Source organism: Nematolebias whitei, chromosome 12, assembly GCF_014905685.2.
Source record: "Nematolebias whitei isolate Nwh7 chromosome 12, NemWhi1, whole genome shotgun sequence".
NCBI classification, from domain to species: Eukaryota; Metazoa; Chordata; class Actinopteri; order Cyprinodontiformes; family Rivulidae; genus Nematolebias; species Nematolebias whitei.
This window is the reverse complement of record NC_056509.1, coordinates 30,572,513-30,581,244: the sequence shown is the minus strand read 5'-3', so window position 1 is coordinate 30,581,244 and position 8,732 is coordinate 30,572,513.

Sequence of the window (8,732 nt, the reverse complement as noted above, 5' to 3'; positions counted from 1 at the left end):
TAAAAAAAGTTGAGTCAATTCTAAAAAGTTATTTTGATCAAATCGGCTCCTGTAAAAGAAATGCTATGTTTTGAAATAAATTAAAGTAGTTAAATGGATATTTATTGTGTGTTAAGACTTACAAAATAACTAACAATAAATCATTTATTCATCCTTAATCTAAATTTGTATGTTAATGCAAACATATTTTTTTCATTTCAGTCAATAAAACATAATTTTCTTTAAAGTAAATTAACAAAAGGAGGGTTTGTTACACTATAAGTTTATCTAAAAATCAATATGTTGAGAAATAGAAAAAAGAAGGGTTACAAATCTTTCAGGTTTCCCTTCATAAAATCTATCCAGTGGGAAGTATGACAAGTTCCAGTTATCTGTCTCACCCTTTGGCCTTGTAAGAAATCGATAAGCTTCGTTGTGGGGAACAATGAGGCACTGAAAGGTCAGGTGAAGTCCTGAACGTAAGAAAGGTTGATGTTTTTCTTTGGACTTGAAAAAAAAAAAAGCTGCAATATAAGGGAGCAGAAGGACACAGAGGGGAGCAACAAAGGACAGTCAGTTTCTGAGAGGTAATCTGCATGTTAAAGACCACCGAGGGAAAACAGTGCCTGCTGGGAATTGGAGTTTAATTGGCTCTGAAGTCGAGAGGGATCAATTAAACCTCTAAAAGTCACGGCGAAAAAAAGAACAGACATAGAAAAAATGCCAAAGGTATGGAAAGGAGCGTTGGTGGGGTGCCTGTAGGAAAAAAAAAACTGAACAGCAGGCGACTATTGATAAGGGGCACCGAGGCTCTTTAATTCTACTGCGGGACCATTTTTCACAGTGCTGTAATTATGTGGCTGACATTTTCGGAGAAATTTCATAATTTCTTTTATAATTCAGGACTGGTACGTCTTCTGAGGCCAGAGCCTTCAAATGTGAACAGAATAATATGACTGAAATTGGGAAGAGACTCAATTTTTGACAATTCAGAAAATGAGCCGGGGGCATATAAGACCAGCTACACAATCAAGAGTAGGAAGTGAGGAATATGACAGCTTGATGTAGGGACTAAAAATCCCCACTATACTTTCTCTTCCACAATATGAACCATGTCTGGGACCAGCTGCAGGGTGTGTCACAGTTTCTAACCGTCTATATGTCCCACCACTTCCTGTTAGACATGATTAAATTCTCCATTTAGTTTACATGAAAAAAGTAACAATGTGTTGACTTTGCTTACACGTTTGACTGCATCCGGAGAAAAAGTGATGCTGTCCACAAAATGGACGGCGTCAGCAGGGACTAGCCTGTCCAGGTATTTGGCGCAGGCATCGTAAGCATGCAGGTAGTCTTGATCACTTTGCGGGAGTCTTTTCAGCAGCTGTGGGTCTCCTTCCCAAAACAGTTTCTGCAGCCATATTGCGTGGACTGAACTGGGGGAGACCGTTGACCCTCCACCGCCAGGTAGAGGCAGCCGATTGGCAAGTTTGGAGATTGACAGTACATTCTGACTGGTCAGTACTGGTTGTAGAGTGGCCAGTGGATCTGAAGATTCATCAGTCAGCTTTTTGTAGTTCACACCTGCAAGCATTAGAGATAAAATAATATAATACAGTTTTAATTTTAGGCAATATATTATTTTCGTCAGCAATGAAAAACAAGTAGCGGTATTCTTGATGGCCTTTTATCGTCCTCTGTGCACAGGATAGCTTTTGCCATTAGTATAACAGTAGATACATTTCAGTAATGTAAGGTTCTACAGTACATGTGTTGTACCATTGTAAGACTAATGTACATATACATAAGTCTTCTGAGGTTTGTGAGCATATGAATACAGTGTTGACATGAGTTTTCTCCTCACAGCTATAAGATGTAGTGAAGGAAGATACACACGGTACACACAACACAACAGGGTACATTTTCCACAAAACAGGTAACTACAGTGACAATAAAAAAAGTATATGGCAGAGCTGTGTACAGCTGGTTCAAAACAGAGTTTTACGACAAAAAAAAAAAAAGTATTTTTTTCAATGTAATTTATTTATTTTTTCTTCTTTCAGCTTCTCCCTTCTTTAGGGTTGCCACAGCAAGCTAACTCGCACAGAGACTGGGCAATTGTTTTTACATCAGATGCCCTTCCTGACAACCACTGACCACCAAGCTACCACAGCGCTCTGTGTGGAGCAGAGAGCTGCCATCTAGGGAGCAGGTTTGTGAGTTTCACCAATCCCACCCACATTTTGATGTTGTTGGTATGGGGAGTTGAACCAGTGATCTTCTAAAATGTATCTAAAAATAAATACTAGAAAATGTAGAATAAACACTGAGTGCTGAATGACTGAAACTAAATTGTTCAAGTTAAAATAATCAGATCAAAAGCTGAAATGATGAAAACAAAAACAGCTAAAAATAGCAAAAAGTAAAGGTAGCAAAACAAAGCTTAAATGTGCTAAAAAAAAAATAAACAGAGGCTAAAAGCTAAATTTAGCAAAGAAACATAACAGCATAAAAAATAAAATTAGTAAAAAATAGTAGCTAATAGGTAAAATAAAATATATTTTATAAAATATAAGCTAAAAATTATTGAAACAGTCTATAAAAGCTCTAAAAATAAGCAAATATGCTGAAGGTGATTTCAAATGAAAACGTTTTGGAGGATTTGAAGAGATAGCAATGTGGTTTATGAGGGCAACAATGTAATTAAAGCAAAACTGAAGGTCATAGCCATAACGTCCCCAATGAGCCGAATGTTTTCATATCTGAATAGCTAAAAGGACAGAAAATATGAAGTAGTTATGAATCCAAAATACGGATGACACTATAAACAGGAAATCAAAGGTGCGAATGCTTAATTAGCGTTGAAACAACTAACAGTTTGAGGGCCTTCAAAAAACAAGTGCAAACCAAACTTCTGCTGATATTTATACATAGCAGCTGATATGGGATCATTCTTCACTCTCGGCAACACAGGTTTAAACACATAATAAAAGTAATAGAGCTGTGTTAGCTAGGGTTTTATTTGTCAGAAGGTTAGCATTAAGGACACTTATAGCCTTTTATATAAAAAGTATAAGCTACTGTTGTTGACAACTCTTCTTCTTTTGGTGTTAGACATCATGAAGGAACATTTGGGGCTACTGAAAATTAATTAAGGATAGCTCCACGCTACATCACACCCGACTGGAAGATGGAACGCCATGTTCTGTAGACCCACCTAATTTATGAATGCACAAGGACACATCTGGCCGAATTACTCGGAGAGTGTTGGGGTGGAAATTAAAGAGACCAGAAGGCAAAACTCTCGTCACAACAATCACTGCTAGAAAAACTGGCACCGCTGTACTGAAAGCGCAGTGACTCGTCAGTTCAAAGACCACAGTGTGTACTGAACCGTGGTTTCTTTGTACCATTACACCCTTAATTATCACATATTGAATACACTACGTTCACATATTTTTGCAATCTTTCAGGAAAGTGTATTCCTTATGAGCCATTTTACTGTTGAACAAACACGATCAGTGGGAAATCTAATTGACCCTTCAACAGTCGGTGATCCTGTGGGATCTAATCGAGTGTGCACAATTATGCAATTAAACATAACCATTGGGGAACAAAAATACAAAAGAACTTAATTAGTTTAAATGATCATTTTCAAATATTAACAATAACAATTAACATTTTAGGCTTTTCACAAAAACCGAGTTACAGGTTTAGCCACTTTTTTTTAATAACCGCCAGAAGCAGAGTCCATTACAGAGCCGCCCAGGTCCAGCTGAAGGTAACGAGTCGATCTCACTTCATCTTCTCGAAGAAAATCTTTAGAACAGCCATTCTTCAGGAATGTTTTGGCTCAGTCCTATAGCTCAGTTCAGGAGTTGACATTTTTACCTTTTTTTTACTTTCACCATGTGTCTTGACACCTTGGACTTATAGAAAGAACAGGCAGGCAAAGGGTCTGGACAACAATGTCAGTGGAGAATAACAGGTTATGAGAAAATTTACTTTATTTTTCGCTATAGGATACTTTGTGAACATGTAGTTAAAAGTGCTATAATAACCAAAAAAGACATTTAGAGGTTTCTGACTTCTCTTTGCTGACTAATTCTCCCTCTTGGCGCTCTTTAAAGGAAGTAATGAAACAGCTAAATTATTATATACACTTTTAATTATAGTATTTATTGCTAAGGTCACAACTTCCCACAAAGACAAATGCAGTTGAACAGAAACAAATTAAATTCAATAGCCATTCAGTTTATTTGCTTTGGAGTCAGAAAAAAAGTGCAAAAAAAAAAAAAAAAAAGAGACGATAAGGTCAGATTTTCGATGTGCTTGGTAATTGCGCTCACAGTGTATAGCTGCTTTGTGTGAGAAACATTAAATACTTCATGGCACCGAAAGTAAAGGTTTTACTGTGCAAACAGTCACAGCTGCACTGCTGTATTTACATATGTCATGAGGAAACCATGCAGCGTGTTGGATTTATATGCAAAGGGATGTTTAATAATCCATTACATGTTAGAAATGCATACAGAGAAACATTCAGGGGAGAATAAAAAGGCTGATGTGGACAACAAAGAATTTGCGTGACCTGTGTGTGAAAGCAGTGCTGTCTCTGTGTGTGCGTGTTTTGTCCACCACTGCAGCAACCTTTAAGCGTGTGTGTATGAAATTGGAACGTGCTCTTCGTCTCCGGTGCAGACAGACACATTACTGTGGCAACACCGTGGTCTGTCTGAGCTTTAAATATTTAAACACCGATCCTGTCTGTGGGGAGGGCTTCGTCAACACCGGAACCACACACACATAAAGCCTGGCAAATTGAGCACACGAACACACGCGATACTTTCAGACAGGCCCAGACAGACACTTTAACCACAGATGAGAGTTACATGCACTTACATATGTACTCTGATTCTCCCTGTCTGGCTCTGCCCCACCCACTCCCCTTTCTCCTTCGGTTTCCATCTCCTCCGAGCAGCCTCTCGTCGCAGTCAACTCAGACAACCACCTGGTGCTGTGTCTGAAACTGTGATAAATACTAGATGCAAACCACCTGCCTCTTTACCGTTTGTCTGCCTCTATAATCACATCTGGTTGTGTGCTTTTTCACGTGTTTGTGTCATCGAGTCAAACGAGCGAGTGAGGCAATGTTAGCAGAAAGGTAATAACTCTGGAGACACGGTGGCAGCCTGTGTGTCAATCTTACTGCAGGGCGTATGAATAATGGGCTTTATGTCTGAACTGTGTTGGAGCTTTACAAAGAGATTCAGTGCAGAACGTGTAAGTGTTAAAGTCACAAAAGTCAGTTGATATATCGGAATATAATTCAATTTAATTTAGCATGTGTGAGTGTATATGTTAGTTTATGCTGCTTCGCAGATGATCATTTACTTAATCTATCACCAGAACAGTACATGTCTAATTGCAGTTTACCGATAGGGGAAAAAAAACAGCTATTAATGACGACTGAGTGTGAAAGACTTCAAGTAAAGACCCACCATTCCTTGAAGGAATGAATATCATTTAACTTTCATACCAGAGTTTAAAACTAAAATGGTGGTGTGTCAAGAAGTACCACTGACAAAGATGGTGCAAAATAACATGTGACCCGTGATGAGTCAGAATTTTACCACACCGAAATTTAGCTCAATATCTGTAAAATTAACAAAATTGTGACCATTTGGGGTTTTCTAATGTCATTTGGCTTGACAACCACCTTTAATTTGGCTACTGTAATTCTAAAAGCTCATCAGTTGTAGATGTGCATCCAAAAAGGGGTTTTCTGTGCGTTTCATCGAATCCGTTCCGTGGTGCATGAAATATTTGCAAACATGACAGATGAACATAAGCAGAAGCATTATCTCCTGCCTTGGAGCAGCAAGCAATAAAAAGTTAAAAAGTTAAAGGTTATTTGCAAACACCTGTCTTAGAACAGTATTTTTTAGGACTTAGTAAAAATAAAAATAAAAAGATTATATACGTTAACTTCATTCTAAAGAGGTATTCATTAGTACGGTACACTTAGCCCTTTGAACGATCTTCTATTGAGCGGCACTGATTCTACTGCCTGTACAATCTTTGGTAATGCTGATGGTCACTGTGACGTGTCCCTGTGTCATTTGTGTGTGAGTAGCTATGTTTTCATGGGCAAAATTCTTTGATTGGATTGAAATGTTTTCAGATTACATAATCCAAATGTATTGTTTACACGGGCACAATCCGTTCACGACGAGCAGCGGGCTTTTATTCTAACAGAAGTACTGATGTGCACAGAGTGGTAAACTTTCCTTAAAACAACCACAGAAGAAGTTCTACTTCCATGATGAACTTAAACAAACTTGAAGCCCAAAATGGATCCACGCCGGGTTTTAATGATGGTGGAGACGTTACTGCACTCCCCGACTGAGCTACAGGTAATACAGATCATTTTGAACTCTTTCAAAGTTTCTAGTAGAAATGTTGTCGCTCACAGACCAGTTTTGCTTCCCCGACCTATTAGCATCTAGCCAGTTAGAAATATGTGTTGTTGACAAGGTCATACATGTGCAATCAGGTCAGTTTTCCACGATCGGAATAAAATGATCAGATTAAGTGTTTATATGCACATCGTTCGGATTATGAATCGGCACGAACCATCCGTCTCATTCGGATTACAAATTATTTCGGATCAGGCTGAATCAACAAAGAATAATCCAAATGGGGCGTTCACATGACATTTTTATTCTGAATGGTGTTTTAATCCGATTATTTATGTCCATGTAAACATAGCTACTGAATACCTCATTAATTCATGTGCTCTCTTTAGACAGCTGATTGGCTGGAAGGGGCTTAAAATGAGTTGGGCTGACGGTTGTTGGCTTTTCTCTCCAGTCTCGTTCCAGCTCCTGTTGGAGATGCCAGAGTTTTCACCTTGTTACTGATTTGTTGAGCTGTTTTGTTGTTGGGACTGGGAGTTACTGGTCGTCATTGTGTTTTTAGTTTTTGGTTGTAGGGTGAGTCCTCGGATCATAGGGTGAAGGGAGCAGCCTGAATCCGACAGTCAAGTGCTGGCTGATTCTGGACTTCTCCCTCTTTTTGTTCGTTTTAGCCAGGGCTCCCAGTTTGCCGTTTTCTTCAGATGAGTGACGATTAAAGTTTGGTCTAAACGCACAATCGTCTGGGCTTCATATGTTGTGCATTCTGTCATTTACTCCTGGACATCTCAGGACCATAACAGTTATACATGCAAAGTTTTGTTAAATTTATATTTAATACGATTCAAAAATTTAGGACTCACTTTATTAATTCTTGTTCAGGAAACTAACAGCAGAAAATCTTACACTTTATTTTGCCAACGCATGGTCAAAGCCATACAAACATTGGATTTCTGATATTACTCTGCCTTTTAGTAAGAAATAGTACAAAGAATAACCAAAATCGCACTATATACAAAAATCTAGAAAAAATGCCAAGAAAAATTATAATTAGTCAGCCAACTGTGCAAGTACCAATAGTTGTTCTTTTTTAACTATTATATTTTTACTGTCAAAAACGTTCTACCCATCACTTTATTATCATCATTTTAATTTAATAGGAATAAACCCTTCACTTAAATATGTAGAATATAGTTAGTCTAGCAGCTTGTTTGCCTGTTATTTTTCTTAACAGCTGGCGCAACATACTCTGAAATGAAGTAGTGATGATTAAAGCCTTAAGTTTAGGATAATTTGCATTTAAATGTTGATGCGGATCAGTCAGAGGTGAGAGTTTGTGATTGGAGCATGTGTGTTAAACAGAGGCATGTGTCACTGGTTAAAGCTGGGGCGCTAACAGGAGCAGAAGGAGGAAGCCAGGCGTAAAAACACAGCTGACACCCAACTGACCTTTACTGAACCTTGCAGAGAAATGACAGCATTTTCACCCGTACGCAACTAAAGTTTGAGTCCTCCAGTCAGAGCGGCGAACAGGTGACATGCTGGTCCCGATGTCCTCGCCGAGTACGCGCTTCAACCGTGTCACTGAAGCACTTAATGTGTCAGGCCAATTGACTAGCAACTCACAGGTGGATGGGTCTCGTTTTGATTTACGGAAAAAATGTTTGCAGTCTGTTTCAATCCTGCTTCTTTTCAGTTTGAGAAATGGTTGCGTGAGCCAGATTTGGGTGGGGGGGAGGACAGAATAAGATCAAGGAACAAAAGGAGATAAAACATAAAGTGTGTAACTCTCAGAGAGCAGAGATGTCGTCAGGTGTGTTTTATCTTTTCTTCAGAGGGAAGTATTAGATTTGGATTTTTAAATTTTGCTTTCAGTTGATGTGGTTAGAAGAAATTCAGAAGCTGTATGTCAGTTATGTCATGAGGGACCGAGTTCAGGTTTATAGCCCCCCCAACATGATTTCCTGATTTCAAGGTTCAAGGTTCAAAGTTCTTTATTGTCATTTGCACCACATGTGGTACATGTAGTGGAACAAAATTGTGTACACAGGGTCCCAGTTACATCCAACAATAGCAAACATATGAAATGTAAAAAGAAACAGTAAATAAGGAGCTAAGATATAAACTAAGATATACACTAAACGACGCCAAACTGTACCAAACTGTACGCTAAGAAATCTAAGATATAGACTAATCACTATTAGTGCAAAGCAATACAACAAACAACAGCAGCACAATATATATTTCATAAAAATAACAGCAATGATACCTCTTTGAATTCAAGCTTCTTTGACCTGAATAACAATACAGTAGTCCGTTTATCACGGGGTGGGGGGG